The sequence below is a fragment of the Arachis stenosperma genome, chromosome 7 (genome assembly GCF_014773155.1).
Source record: "Arachis stenosperma cultivar V10309 chromosome 7, arast.V10309.gnm1.PFL2, whole genome shotgun sequence".
Classification (NCBI taxonomy): domain Eukaryota; kingdom Viridiplantae; phylum Streptophyta; class Magnoliopsida; order Fabales; family Fabaceae; genus Arachis; species Arachis stenosperma.
The window spans coordinates 23,606,401-23,622,307 of NC_080383.1; the positions used below are offsets into that span (position 1 = coordinate 23,606,401).

At 37.6% G+C, this 15,907-nt stretch overlaps 1 non-coding gene across 1 annotated transcript; it reads left to right on the top strand.

Annotated features, from left to right (window-relative positions):
* Positions 1–9,442: 9,442 nt before the first annotated feature.
* Positions 9,443–9,550, top strand: LOC130942515 (small nucleolar RNA R71). Its single transcript, XR_009071082.1, has one exon. It is a non-coding gene; the product is annotated as a small nucleolar RNA R71 (small nucleolar RNA).
* The last annotated feature ends 6,357 nt before the right edge of the window (positions 9,551–15,907 follow it).

Below are 15,907 nucleotides of genomic sequence, written 5' to 3' on the forward strand. Positions count from 1 at the left end.
TCTTAACTTCAATATCAAATATGCATTGTTTATTCATACATTCAGAATTAAAGATAATGCCACCACATCAAAGTAACTAGAAAAACTCATAATATATATAACTCAAGTCTCATGCATTTTAATATTTCTTTTCTTTTTCTTTTGGTGCTTTCAAGCTTAGTGAATAATACATGAGACATCTTTCAAAATAAACATAAAATAACAAAATAAATAACTAAACTAGAAAGCAATAAAATACTCTGATGATCATGCAAAGACTCAAACAAGTAAATGACAGGAAACAACATAAAAGTATTGAAAAAAATCAGAAATAGATAGAGCAAGAGATAATGAAACTCAACCACCTCATTCATGGCGGCTGCTACTCCCTCCTGGGAATCCTCTCTAAAGATGATTCACCTCCTTTTGGTGCCACTGATGATAATATAAATAGAGAGCTCGCTCTGCAACACCAAACTTAAAAGTTGCTTGTCCCCAAGCAAAGAAAAACTTAGCGCTAAATGCCAGCTTGGCGTTTAGTTCCCTTGGTGGGGTGCAAAATGCCAGAAATTATGCCCTAGCTAGGCGTTAAATGCCCACCTAGCGTTTAACGCCAGCCTCTGCTTCCTCTTTGTGGCATTAAATGCTAGCTCTCCTAGCTCCCTTTTTGGAACTAAACACCAACCTGGCATTTAGCGCCAGAACACTCCTTGCTCCAGGATATTATGTCCTTCCTTCTGAGTTGTTCTGTCCCTGTTCTAAGTACTGTGCATGATCACAAACAAGATTAAACCTAGGAAAACTTATGAAAATCAATGAAAAATAAGAATTGAAAATCAAACTGAAATAAAACTAAAGGATACTCATGGTTAGGTTGCCTCTCAACAAGCGCTTCTTTAACGTCACTAGCTTGACTCTTGATTGTTGAATTTTTTTCCTCTTCTCCCAGCTGGTTAAAAAAAATGACTCCAAGAAAGAATAGGAGAAGATTAGTGTCCTCGAATTTGAATTCCTCCTAACAAGATTTATTTTATTGTTATCAACTTGATTCACAGTGCTTGTTGGGCTAGCGGTTGGATTGCTTTTTATTGACCTTCTTTCTTTCATGGATGTGGTCTTTTATTCCTTGGTCACAACCCCCTTTTTAGTGCTTTCTTTGATTAACTTCACCACTCTGAATTCAAGACTTGGGTGTTGCGTGATGGGTGGAGTGTACCCTTCATCAAGAACCTCTTGAATTGGTGGTTCAATAAATCACCATCTATGTAGCTCTCTGATTTACTGGAGGATGGACAGATTTGAATGATTTTCTCACATTATTTTGTAGGAATTTTTATTGCTTCTCTTGTGAGGGAGTTTGCTTGTTTCTTTGCCCAACGCTCAGTAATCAACTCCACATATCTCTCTATATTTTTTACACTTATTTTTATATCTTGTATTCAACTTTGAGCAGTATTCCTTAATTCTTCTATGACAAACTCAAGAATTGATGGTCCTCGATAAGAATAAGAAGTTGATGATTCTTGATATGGATAAAAAAATGAGGGTCTTTGATATGCATAAGAAGATGATGGTTATTGATAGATGGAATATGGAGCACTGTAGTTTCCATGGCCTTGCCAACCAAAATCCAGGTAGTTTCTCCATCCACAATAATATGAATCACTCCTTGGGTGTGAGTAGTAACCCATGTGATCCCTCTCCATTATTTTTCCTCAATACAAAACACCAAATAAAATTAAACGCACCATGTGGTAAATAGAAAAGCAAGGAAGAAAGAACAGATTTTTTTAAAAGAAATAAAATAAAGAAGAATAAAAATAAAAAAAACGAAAATAAAATAAAATATGAAGAAAAATGAAAATAAAAGAAAAATAAAATCATGGAAAATAAACTGAATAATTAAGAAAATAAAACAACTAACAAGCAATCATGAGTATAAAATTCAAACTCAATAAGTAGAATAACTAGGAAGAATTAAATATCTAAGGAGACACCAAACTTAATTTCAAAAATAAGGGAAAACTTTAATTAAAATAAGAATTAGATTTTTGAAAAAAAACAAAAATAAAAATAAATCAAAAACTAAAAACACCTAATCTAAGCAATCAAACAACTAATAGTTGTCAATCACAGTCAATCTCTGGAAACGCCGCCAAAAACTTGGTGCGAATTTTAGGATTATCTACAACTGAACCGGCAAGTGCATCGGGTCGTCCAAGTAACACCTCAGGTGAGTAAGGGTCGATCCCACGAGGATTGATGGACTGAACAACAATGGTCAAATGATTGGTTTAGTTAGGCAATAGAAAATTTGGTTGGGTGGTTTTCAAAGGCATTAAAAAGTAAATTAAAGAGTAGAAAATGCAAGTAATGAGAACATATATGAGAAAAACAGTTAAGGTATCAGAGATGTTCACTTTTTTGGATTAAGATTTCTTACCAACTATTTTAATCATGCAAGATTCATTCTATGACAAACTGTAAAGGACTAAACCCTAATGTCTTAGTAATTTAATCTCCTCTAACCTTCATTAACCGCCATCGTCATGGTCACTTAATTCTAATTAGAAGGTTAAGTTCAAAACTAGTTTATGGCTACAAAAACCCTAATTACCCAAAGCTAACAGTATTATATGTCACATATCCTAATTAGTTCATGTAATTAGTAATTTAGGAGGAATTTACTTTCAAGCTATTGTTCATGCGAGATAACTCTTTCAAGAATCACAAGAACGCATATAGAAAAAGGGTCGTACTTTCATTCCACCCAGATTCATAAAATAAAGAACGAAAGTAATTCTTGAAACAGAATCAATACATTAATTAAAATAGAAAAGTAATAGTCTTAATCCATAGAAGATAAACAAAGCTTCTAACCTTAACCAAGGAGGTTTAGTGGCTCATGACTTACAAAGAAAACAAGGGTTCTCAAAATGCAGAAGCTAAGAGAGAAAATCCCCCTCTGGGAGGCGTGCCCCTTGGAGAGGAAGGAAGTCCCCTATTTATAGTAGAACCTGTGAGGCTAGACCTAGAATTCAAATTCAAAATAAATCAAAACAAAATCAAATCTAAACATTCAAATTCAAACAAAATCAAATCTAAGCAAATCAAATATTTTCTTAATGACTCTCTAACTAATGATCCTCCTTGTAATTTAAGCTTGGTATCTTCAATTCTTCATTAATTACGAATATTTCTCAGGTCTAGGTCTGTTGTAGGCATTCAACGCTACTTTGGTGGCGTTTGGCGCCGGGAGAGGCAGTGAGTTGGGCACTGGTTCGGTCTTCCTAGGCACTAAACATTGGGCTTGGTGTTTAGCTCCCTCCGAGGTAGTGATTTCAGAAGAAAAGTATGAATTATTATATATTGTTAGAAAGCTCTAGAAGTTGGATTTCCAACGCTGTTGAAACCGCATCAATTGGACCTCTGTAGCTCAAGTTATGTTTGTTAGAATGCATGGAGGTCATGGTTGACTGCATCTACTTTTTCCTTTGTTTTTGGACAAAACTTTGCTAAAATTGTCCAAATTTCACCTAAAATAATAAAAACACCAACACAACTTAAAGTAGCATCCAAAGAGGATTTTAACACTAAAATATAACAAAACTTATTAAATTCTAACTAAAAATAACTAGAAAACAAGGGGAAATGGGTATAAGATGCTCACGCGTCAATAATCAATAAGGAAGTTAAACCAACGACGTAGTTTTATATCAGCTCAGCTTAATTCAGTTCTTATTAGTCTGATCTTCATCTTCATTAAGGTCGCCAACCTACCCGTGTACCTTGACGACCTGTGGTGCACGAAATTGTGATCACTACTTTTCACAACTCAAATAATCCCCAGTAATGAATCCAAAAACTTGGTGTTCAATACCATGGCATAAACACAACTTTGCACAACTAACCAGCAAGTGCACTGGGTCGTCCAAGTAATAAACCTTACGCGAGTAAGGGTCGATCCCACGGAGATTGTTGGTATGAAGCAAGCTATGGTCATCTTGTAAATCTTAGTCAGGCAGACTCAAATGGTTATGGATGATATATGAATAAAACATAAAGATAAAGATAGAGATACTTATGTATTTCATTGGTGAGAATTTCAGATAAGCGAATGGAGATGCTTTGTCCCTTCCGTCTCTCTGCTTTCCTACTGTCTTCATCCAATCCTTCTTACTCCTTTCCATGGCAAGCTGTATGTAGGGTTTCACCGTTGTCAGTGGCTACCTCCCATCCTCTCAGTGGAAATGTTCAACGCACCCTGTCACGGCACGACTATCCAGCTGTCGGTCCTCGATCATGTCGGAATAGAATCCAGTGATTCTTTTGCGTCTGTCACTAACGCCCCACAATCACGAGTTTGAAGCTCATCACAGTCATTCAATCATTGAATCCTACTTAGAATATCACAGACAAGGTTTAGACCTTCCGGATTCTCTTGAATGCAGTCATCAATTCTAGCTTATACCACGAAGATTCCGGTTAAAGAATCCAAGAGATATCCACCCAATCTAAGGTAGAACGGAGGTGATTGACGGTCACACGTTCATAGGTGAGAATGATGATGAGTGTCACGGATCATCACATTCATCAAGTTGAAGAACAAGTGATATCTTGGAATAAGAACAAGCTGAATTGAATAGAAGAACAATAGTAATTGCATTAATACTCGAGGTACAGCAGAGCTCCACACCTTAATCTATGGTGTGTAGAAACTCCACCGTTGAAAATACATAAGAACAAGGTCTAGGCATGGCCGTGAGGCCAGCCTCCCAAAGAGGGTTCAATCATAAAAACATGATCAAAAGATGAAAATACAATAGTAAAAGGTCCTATTTATAGGGAACTAGTAGCTTAAGAATTACAAAGATGAGTAAAAGACATAAAAATCCACTTCCGGGCCCACTTGGTGTGTGCTTGGGCTGAGCATTGAAGCATTTTCGTGTAGAGACTTCTCTTGGAGTTAAACGCCAGCTTTTGTGCCAGTTTGGGCGTTTAACTCCCACTTTGATGCCAGTTCCGGCGTTTAACGCTGGGAATTCTGATGGTGACTTTGAACACCGGTTTGGGCCATCAAATCTTGGGCAAAGTATGGACTCTTATACATTGCTGGAAAGCCCAGGATGTCTACTTTCCAACGCCGTTGAGAGCGCGCCAATTGGGCCTCTGTAGCTCCAGAAAATCCTCTTCGAGTGCAGGGAGGTCAGAATCCAACAGCATCTATAGTCCTTTTAGTCTCTGAATCAGATTTTTGCTCAGATCCCTCAATTTCAGCCAGAAAATACCTGAAATCACAGAAAAACACACAAACTCATAGTAAAGTCCAGAAAAGTAAATTTTAACTAAAAACTAATAAAAATATACTAAAAACTAACTAAAACATACTAAAAACATACTAAAAACAATGCCAAAAAGCGTACAAATTATCCGTTCATCACAACACCAAACTTAAATTGTTGCTTGTCCTCAAGCAACTAAAAATCAAATAAGATAAAGAGAAGAGAATATGCAATGAATTCCAAAAACATCTATGAAGATCAGTATTAATTAGATGAGCGGGGCTTTTAGCTTTTTGCCTCTGAATAGTTTTGGCATCTCACTCTATCCTTTGAAATTCAGAATGATTGGCTTCTTTAGGAACTCAGAATCCAGATAGTGTTATTGATTCTCTTAGTTAAGTATGATGATTCTTGAACACAGCTACTTTTATGAGTCTTGGCCGTGGCCCAAAGCACTCTGTCTTCCAGTATTACCACCGGATACATACATGCCACAGACACATAATTGGGTGAACCTTTTCAGATTGTGACTCAGCTTTGCTAGAGTCCCCAATTAGAGGTGTCCAGGGTTCTTAAGCACACTCTTTTTGCCTTGGATCACAACTTCATTATTTTCTTTCTTTTTCTTTCTTTTTCTTTTTCGTTTTTTTTTTTGTATTCACTGCTTTTTCTTGCTTCAAGAATCATTTTTATGATTTTTCAGATCCTCAGTAACATGTCTCCTTTTTTATCATTCTTTCAAGAGCCAACATTCATGAACAACAAATTCAAAAGACATATGCACTGTTCAAGCATACATTCAGAGAACAAAAAGTGTTGCCACCACATCAAAATAATTAATCTGTTATAAAATCTGAAATTCATGCAATTCTTCTCTTTTTCAATTAAGAACTTTTTTCATTTTAAGAAAGGTGATGGATTCATAGGACATTCATAACTTTAAGGCATAGACACTAAGACACTAATGATCATAAGATACAAACATGGATAACATAAGCATGATTTTTTGAAAAACAGAAAAATAAGGAACAAGGAGATTAAAGAACGGGTCCACCTTAGTGATGGCGGCTTGTTCTTCCTCTTGAAGATCTTATGGAGTGCTTGAGCTCCTCAATGTCTCTTCCTTGCCTTTGTTGCTCCTCTCTCATGATTTTTTGATATTCTTTAATTTCATGGAGGGGGATGGAATGTTCTTGGTGCTCCACCCTTAGTTGTCCCATGTTGGAACTCAATTCTCCTAGGGAGGTGTTGATTTGCTCCCAATAGTTTTGTGGAGGAAAGTGCATCTCTTGAGGTATCTCAGGGATTTCATGATGAGTGGGATCTCTTGTTTGTTCCATCCTTTTCTTAGTGATGGGTTTGAGGTCATGCCTTCTCAGTTGAACCGGCTTCCCTCTTGGTTTCTCTTCCATTGAGCGCCCTCTTCACAAATGACTGTGAGGACTTGGTCCAACCTTTGATCAAAGTTGACCCTTTTTTAGTTTGAAAGGGATCTCGGGGATCACCTTCTTCAAGGCCACAACTTCATAGAAGTGGTCTTGATGCACCCTTGAGATGAATCTCTCCATCTCCCATGACTCGGAGGTGAAAGCTTTTGCCTTCCCTTTCCTCTTTCTAGAGGTTTCTCCGGCCTTGGATGCCATAAATGGTTATGGAAAAACAAAAAGCAATGCTTTTACCAGACCAAACTTAAAAGGTTTGCTCGTCCTCGAGCAAAAGAAGAAAGAAGAGAGTAGAAGAAGAAGAAATAGAGGAGATGGAGATGGCTTTGTGATTCGGCCAAAGGGGGAGAAGTAGTGTTTAGGTTGTGTGAAAATGAAGAAGTGAAGATGGGTTTATATAGGGGTAGAGAGAGGGTTAGGGTTCGGTTATGAATGGGTGGGTTTGGGAGGGAAAGTGGTTTGAATTTGAATGGTGAGGTAGGTGGGGTTTTATGAAGGATGGATGTGAGTGGTGAAGAGAAAGATGGGATTTGATAGGTGAAGGGTTTTTGGGGAAGAGGAGAGAGGGTGGTGGGGTAGGTGGGGATCCTGTGGGGTCCACAGATCCTGAGGTGTCAAGGAAATTTCAACCCTGCATCAAATGGCGTGCAAAAATGCACCCTTTGTGCCAATTCTGGCGTTAAACGCCGGGCTGGTGCCCATTTCTGGCATTTAACGCCAGCTTCTTGCCCTTTCCTGGCATTTAACGCCAGTCTGGTGCCCCTTTCTGGCGTTAAACGCCCAGAATGGTGCCAGACTGGGCGTTAAACGCCCATTTGCTGCCCTTACTGGCGTTTAAACGCCAGCAAGGTCTTCCTCCAGGGTGTGCTGTTTTTCTTTCTGTTTTTCATTCTGTTTTTACTTTTTCAATTGATTTTGTGACTTCTCATGATCATCAACCTACAAAAAACATAAAATAACAAAGGAAAATAGATTAAACATAACATTGGGTTGCCTCCCAACAAGCGCTTCTTTAATGTCAGTAGCTTGACAGTGGGCTCTCATGGAGCCTCACAAATGCTCAGAGCAATGTTGGAACCTCCCAACACCAAACTTAGAGTTTGAATGTGGGGGTTCAACACCAAACTTAGAATTTGGTTGTGGCCTCCCAACACCAAACTTAGAGTTTGACTGTGGGGGCTCTGTTTGGCTCTGTTTTGAGAGAAGCTATTCATGCTTCCTCTCCAAGGTGACAGAGGGATATCCTTGAGCCTTAAACACAAAGGATTCTTCATTCACTTGAATGATCAATTCTCCTCTGTCCACATCAATCACAGCCTTTGCTGTGGCTAGGAAGGGTCTCCCAAGGATGATGGATTCATCCATGCACTTCCCAATCTCTAGGACTATGAAATCAGCAGGGATGTAATGGTCTTCAATCTTCACCAGAACATCCTCTACAAGTCCATAAGCTTGTTTCTTTGAATTGTCTGCCATCTCTAGTGAGATTCTTGCAGCTTGTACCTCAAAGATCCCTAGCTTCTCCATTACAGAGAGAGGCATGAGGTTTATGCTTGACCCTAGATCACACAGAGCCTTCTTAAAGGTCATGGTGCCTATGGTACAAGGTATTGAAAACTTCCCAGGATCTTGTCTCTTTTGAGGTAATCTCTGCCTAGACAAGTCATCCAGTTCTTTGGTGAGCAAAGGAGGTTCGTTCTCCCAAGTCTCATTACCAAATAACTTGTCATTTAGCTTCATGATTGCTCCAAGGTATTTAGCAACTTGCTCTTCAGTGACATATTCATCCTCTTCAGAGGAGGAATACTCATCAGAGCTCATGAATGGCAGAAGTAAGTCCAATGGAATCTCTTTGGTCTCAGTATGAGCCTCAGATTCCCATAGTTCCTCATTAGGGAACTCATTGGAGGCCAGTGGACGTCCATTGAGGTCTTCCTCAGTGGCGTTCACTGCCTCTTCCTCCTCTCCAAATTCGGCCATGTTGATGGCCTTGCACTCTCCTTTTGGATTTTCTTCTGTATTGATTGGAAGAGTACTAGGAGGGAGTTCAGTAATTTTCTTGCTCAGCTGTCCCACTTGTGCCTCCAAGTTTCTAATGGAGGACCTTGTTTCATTCATGAAACTTTGAGTGGTTTTGATCAAATCAGAGACCATGGTTGCTAAGTCAGAGTTGGTCTGCTTAGGATTCTCTGTCTGTTGCTGAGAAGATGATGGAAAAGGCTTGCCATTGCTAAACCTATTTCTTCCACCATTATTGTTGTTGAAACCTTGTTGAGGTCTCTGTTGATCCTTCCATGAGAGATTTGGATGATTTCTTCATGAAGAATTATAGGTGTTTCCATAGGGTTCTCCCAGGTAATTCACCTCTTCTATTGAAGGGTTCTCAGGATCATAAGCTTCTTCTTCAGATGAAGCATCCTTAGTACTGCTTGGTGCATTTTGCATTCCAGACAGACTTTGAGAAATCAAATTGACTTGCTGAGTCAATATTTTGTTCTGAGCCAATATGGCATTCAGAGTATCAATCTCAAGAACTCCTTTCTTCTGATTTGTCCCATTGTTCACAGGATTCCTTTCAGAAGTGTACATGAATTGGTTATTTGCAACCATTTCAATTAGTTCTTGAGCTTCTATAGGCGTCTTCTTCAGATGAAGAGATCCTCCAGCAGAGCTATCCAATGACATCTTGGACAGTTCAGACAGACCATCATAGAAAATACCTGTGATGCTCCATTCAGAAAGCATATCAGAGGGACACTTTCTGATCAATTGTTTGTATCTTTCCCAAGCTTCATAGAGGGATTCTCCTTCCTTCTGTCTGAAGGTTTGGACTTCCACTCTAAGCTTACTCAATTTTTGAGGTGGAAAGAACTTTGCCAAGAAGGCATTGACTAGCTTTTCCCAAGAGTTCAGGCTTTCTTTAGGTTGTGAATCCAACCATATCCTAGCTCTGTCTCTTACAGCAAAAGGGAATAGCATAAGTCTGTAGACCTCAGGGTCAACCCCATTAGTCTTGACAGTGTCACAGATTTGCAAGAATTCAGCTAAAAACTGATGAGGATCTTCCAATGAAAGTCCATGGAACTTGCAATTCTGTTGCATTAGAGAAACTAATTGAGGCTTAAGCTCAAAGTTGTTTGCTCCAATGGCAGGGATAGAGATGCTTCTCCCATAGAAGTCGGGAGTAGGTGCAGTAAGGTCACCCAGCACCTTCCTTGCATTGTTAGCATTGTTGTTGTTTTCGGCTGCCATGGGTTCTTCTTCTTTGAAGGATTCTGTTAGGTCTTCTACAGAGAGTTGTACCTTAGCTTCTCTTAGCTTTCGCTTCAAGGTCCTTTCAGGTTCAGGGTCAGCTGCAACAAGAATGCCTTTGTCTTTGTTCCTGCTCATATGAAAGAGAAGAGAACAAGAAAATGTGGAATCCTCTATGTCACAGTATAGAGATTCCTTGAGGTGTCAGAGGAAAAGAAAAATAGAAGGAAGAAGTAGAGAATTCGAACTTATCAAGAAAGATGGAGTTCGAATTGAGCATTAAGGAATAGTGTTAGTCCATAAATAGAAGGATGTGAGAAGAGGGGAAGGAATTTTCGAAAATAATTTAAAAAGATTTTTTTAAAAACATTTTGAAAAACTTTAATTGATTTTCGAAAACTAAGAGTGGAAAAGAAATCAAGTCATTTTTGAAAAAGATTTTGAAATTAGAAATTAAAAGATATGATTGAAAACTATTTTGAAAAAGATGTGATTAAAAAGATATGATTGAAAGGTTATGGTTTTAAAAAGATATGATTGAAAAGATATGATTTGAAAAACAATTTAAAAAGATTTGATTTTAAAAAATTAATGACTTGGCTAACAAGAAAAGATATGATTCAGACATTAAACATTTCTCAACAGAAAAGGCAACATACTTGAGATGTTGAATCAAATCATTAATTGATAGCAAGTATTTTTGAAAATGGAAAGAAATTGATTTTGAAAAAGATTTGATTGAAAAGATATGATTTGAAAAAGATTTAATTTTGAAAATTTTTTTTTGGAAAACTTGAAAAAAATTTGAATTAAAAACAGAATCTTCCCTCATGTGCCATCCTGGCGTTAAACGCCCAGAATGGTGCACATTCTGGCGTTTAACGCCCAAAGCTCTACCCTTTTGGGCGTTAAACGCCCAGCCAGGCACCCTGGCTGGCGTTTAAACGCCAGTGTTCCTTCTTCACTGGGCGTTTTGAACGTCCAGCTTTTTCTGTGTAATTCCTCTGCTGTATGTTCTGAACCTTCAATTCTCTGTATTATTGACTTGAAAAGACACAAATTAAAAATATTTTTGGATTTTTAATAATGAGGAATAATCAAAATGCAACTAAAATCAAATAACAATGCATGCAAGACACCAAACTTAACAGTTTGTATACTACTGACACTAACAAAATGAGAATGCACATGAGAAATAACAAAACACTCAAGTTAAGAGAATTCAAAGATTAGAGCAAGAAAATCATCAAGAACAACTTGAAGATTAATGAAGACACATGAATGAATGCAAAAAAGAACAGAAACATGCAATTGACACCAAACTTAAAATGAGACACTAGACTCAAACAAGAAATATTTTTGGTTTTTATGATTTTGAATTTTTTTTTTTGGTTTTTTTTTTCGAAAATTAAGTGGAAGAATAAAATAAAGATATCAAAATTCTTAATGAGAATTCCAGGAATCATGCAATGTTAGTCTAAAGCTTTAGTCTAAAGTAATTAGACATGGCTAGCCAAGCTTCAGCAGGACATTGCATTCAAGAGCTAAATTGATGAGAATCAATCAGCTTTGGTGATGATAAGAACATCACCTTGAAACACTAGAATTCATTCTTAAGAACTCTGAAGATAAATACCTAATCTAAGCAACAAGATGAACCGTCAGTTGTCCATACTCGAAACAATCCCTGGCAACGGCGCCAAAAAATTGGTGCACGAAATTGTGATCACTACTTTTCACAACTCAAATAATCCCCGGTAATGAATCCAAAAACTTGGTGTTCAATACCATGGCATAAACACAACTTCGCACAACTAACCAGCAAGTGCACTGGGTCGTCCAAGTAATAAACCTTACGCGAGTAAGGGTCGATCCCACGGAGATTGTTGGTATGAAGCAAGCTATGGTCATCTTGTAAATCTTAGTCAGGCAGACTCAAATGGTTATGGATGATATATGAATAAAACATAAAGATAAAGATAGAGATACTTATGTATTTCATTGGTGAGAATTTCAGATAAGCGAATGGAGATGCTTTGTCCCTTCCGTCTCTCTGCTTTCCTACTGTCTTCATCCAATCCTTCTTACTCCTTTCCATGGCAAGCTGTATGTAGGGTTTCACCGTTGTCAGTGGCTACCTCCCATCCTCTCAGTGGAAATGTTCAACGCACCCTGTCACGGCACGACTATCCAGCTGTCGGTCCTCGATCATGTCGGAATAGAATCCAGTGATTCTTTTGCGTCTGTCACTAACGCCCCACAATCGCGAGTTTGAAGCTCGTCACAGTCATTCAATCATTGAATCCTACTCAGAATACTACAGACAAGGTTTAGACCTTCCGGATTCTCTTGAATGCAGTCATCAATTCTAGCTTATACCACGAAGATTCCGGTTAAAGAATCCAAGAGATATCCACCCAATCTAAGGTAGAACGGAGGTGATTGACGGTCACACGTTCATAGGTGAGAATGATGATGAGTGTCACGGATCATCACATTCATCAAGTTGAAGAACAAGTGATATCTTGGAATAAGAACAAGCTGAATTGAATAGAAGAACAATAGTAATTGCATTAATACTCGAGGTACAGCAGAGCTCCACACCTTAATCTATGGTGTGTAGAAACTCCACCGTTGAAAATACATAAGAACAAGGTCTAGGCATGGCCGTGAGGCCAGCCTCCCAAAGAGGGTTCAATCATAAAAACATGATCAAAAGATGAAAATACAATAGTAAAAGGTCCTATTTATAGGGAACTAGTAGCTTAAGAATTACAAAGATGAGTAAAAGACATAAAAATCCACTTTCGGGCCCACTTGGTGTGTGCTTGGGCTGAGCATTGAAGCATTTTCGTGTAGAGACTTCTCTTGGAGTTAAACGCCAGCTTTTATGCCAGTTTGGGCGTTTAACTCCCACTTTGGTGCCAGTTCCGGCGTTTAACGCTGGAAATTCTGATGGTGACTTTGAACGTCGGTTTGGGCCATCAAATCTTGGGCAAAGTATGGACTATTATATATTGCTGGAAAGCCCAGGATGTCTACTTTCCAACGCTGTTGAGAGCGCGCCAATTGGACTTCTGTAGCTCCAGAAAATCTTCTTCGAGTGTAGGAAGGTCAGAATCCAACAGCATCTGTAGTCCTTTTAGTCTCTGAATCAGATTTTTGCTCAGATCCCTCAATTTCAGCCAGAAAATACCTGAAATCACAGAAAAATACACAAACTCATAGTAAAGTCCAGAAAAGTGAATTTTAACTAAAAACTAATAAAAATATACTAAAAACTAACTAAAACATACTAAAAACATACTAAAAACAATGCCAAAAAGCGTACAAATTATCCGCTCATCAACCTGTGCGAAGCCCTGTTAGCGACGTTTGTCCGACGGCGATGCTTGAACCCGTTATTATCTCTAAAATAGGCCTCCAGCTCACGATTGATATTTGGACGGATCCATCTCGTCAGGTGGTCTTTCTCTGACGCACGTCGCTCATCATCTACTGAAATTGCTTGGCTGCCTGGTGGTCATAGATCTTTCTAATCATGACATTGTGTTCTGCATCCCATATGAATTTCAACTGCACAAAGTAGTTCACCAAGATTAGTTAGACGGAATAAAATACAGTTCAAATATAGTTAATTAATTCAAATATAGTTCAACATTAGTTAATTAATTACCACCCACTTCTAAAACTAGCGCTCTCTGGTCTCAGTCGGGATCCGGGTATAGGTCGGCCATAGGTGGTCATACATGGACTTAATGACCTTGAATATCTCCTATGTGCAAGTATTAGGGTTTGGTGCAAACCTGTCAGAGAAAAAACTTTACATTAACAAACACAAAAGATAAACAAACTTACCATAAATAAACTTAACACAAACAAACTTAACATAAATGAAATTAGCATAAGCAAACTTAAGATAAACAAACTTAAGATAAGCAACTTAACGTTAACAAACTTAAGATAAACAAACTTAATGTTAATAAACTTAAGATAAATAAACTTAACACAAACAAACTTAAGATAAACAAAATTAAGATAAGCAAACTTAACATTAACAAACTTAAGATAAACAAACTTAAGATAAGCAAACTTAACATTAACAAATTTAAAATAAACAAATTTAACACAAACAAACTTAAGATAAGCAAACTTAATATTAAAAAAATTGAACTCACGACTGTAAGCAATCGAGGCGAATCCTCATCGGGATGACGGCCGGTGGTGGAGAGGCATCCTGCTCGGGGGCATTGGAGGAATCACCAACCATGAGCTCCGTCGAAGTTGTTGCTGCATCTGCAAGGGGCGTAGCAGAAGGAGGCACCCAATTTGGATTTAGGACCATGATGAATTGCTGGTCTGATGGATCCGACTGTAATGTCATAGGGCTCGACGGGGTAGTCGGGGTCGAGGGTAATGGCTGGGCGCAGCCCTGGGAGATTCAGTGGAAGTCCACCGTCGACCACAACCACGCGTAATCCATTTGATCTACCTTTGCTACCTGTTGTCATGTCTGTACAGGGAATATATTAATAAAATATTAATAACATAACAAACACTAATAAATAATAACATAAGAAGAAACTCAATAAATAACAAAAAATTATGAAAGTGTTTTAGTTTAGTAAATTAAAAAAAAAGGAAAATTATATTGTGTTTTAGTTACAAAATAATTAAATTAGAATGGATAAATGACTTGGTTCATTAGCAAATTAACAAGTGCCTATAGAGTAATAAACGTGTAATTGCAAAGGAGAAAATCTTCTTTCATAAGAACCAAAATGAATATATACATATATAGTTTTCTTGTAAATGCCATACATATTTATCATAACACTAAAGTAATAAAATCAAGAATATAAATGAATTTCAAAATAATTATTCAAATTAACAATCGAATAAAAAATATAGCAACCCAATAAATAATTATAACAATTTCAAAAATATAATTTTAATTTTTCGATTTTACTGAAAATCTTATAAAAATTTTGACAGAATATCCCTTATAATTCGGATTTAGCCACCTTTAAAGGGTTCCATCCAACCCGAATAACCATCAAACCTTCTTAACTTATTAATATATTCAATCATTATTAAGCTAACAAACGAGCAGGTCAATCATTATTAATACAGTCAAGAATTTTTCAAAAAATAAACAGCAGGAATCAGCAAACAATTCAATAATCGAACATTTTTCAGCAATTTCAGAGCCTAATCTAACCTATCATAACCACCTAAATCTACTAAAATAAAAAATTAAACTAACTAAACTCTACTAACTAATTAATTAACTTGATATAACAAAATTTGAAACAAACAAAATTTAGATATTAAAACCTTGAATACAGAACAAGAGAAAATGGAGAAGGGGGCGGAGGTGCAGTGGCGGCAGGGAGGTCTAGCAGCGGCGGTAGTGGGGTTCGGCATCGTCAGAGCTAACGTTAGAGGTAGTGGCAGTGGAAGAGGTTGACGGAAAGAAGAGATGAGAAGGTTAGAGAGAGAGAGAGAGAGAGAGAGAGAGAGAGAGAGAGAGAGAGAGACTAAATTCGAAATGAATGGGGGAGGGAATCTGTGGCGCCAATTTAGATACGATTACCGTCGGATTTACCGGCGGATACTTCCGATGATAATACGGTGCGGATCACCAAAACACAGCGTTCCGTTAAACGTGTCTACCATCGAATTATTTCCACGATAAATCCGACGCTAAACTTGGCGTGTGTTTTTTTTTTTTGTTTCCGGTAAAAAGTTACTGGCAGCTTTACCGCCAGAAGAAACTATCCGCCGGTAATTATTTTGGTTGACGAATTCCTCATTGAATCCGTCACTAAATTTGACGGTAATTTCGACTATAATTGTCACGATAGTAAATCCGAAAGTTATCAGAATTTTTCGTGTAATGTATAAAATAAATGAATATAACTTATATAATTATGACATTCATCATTATAC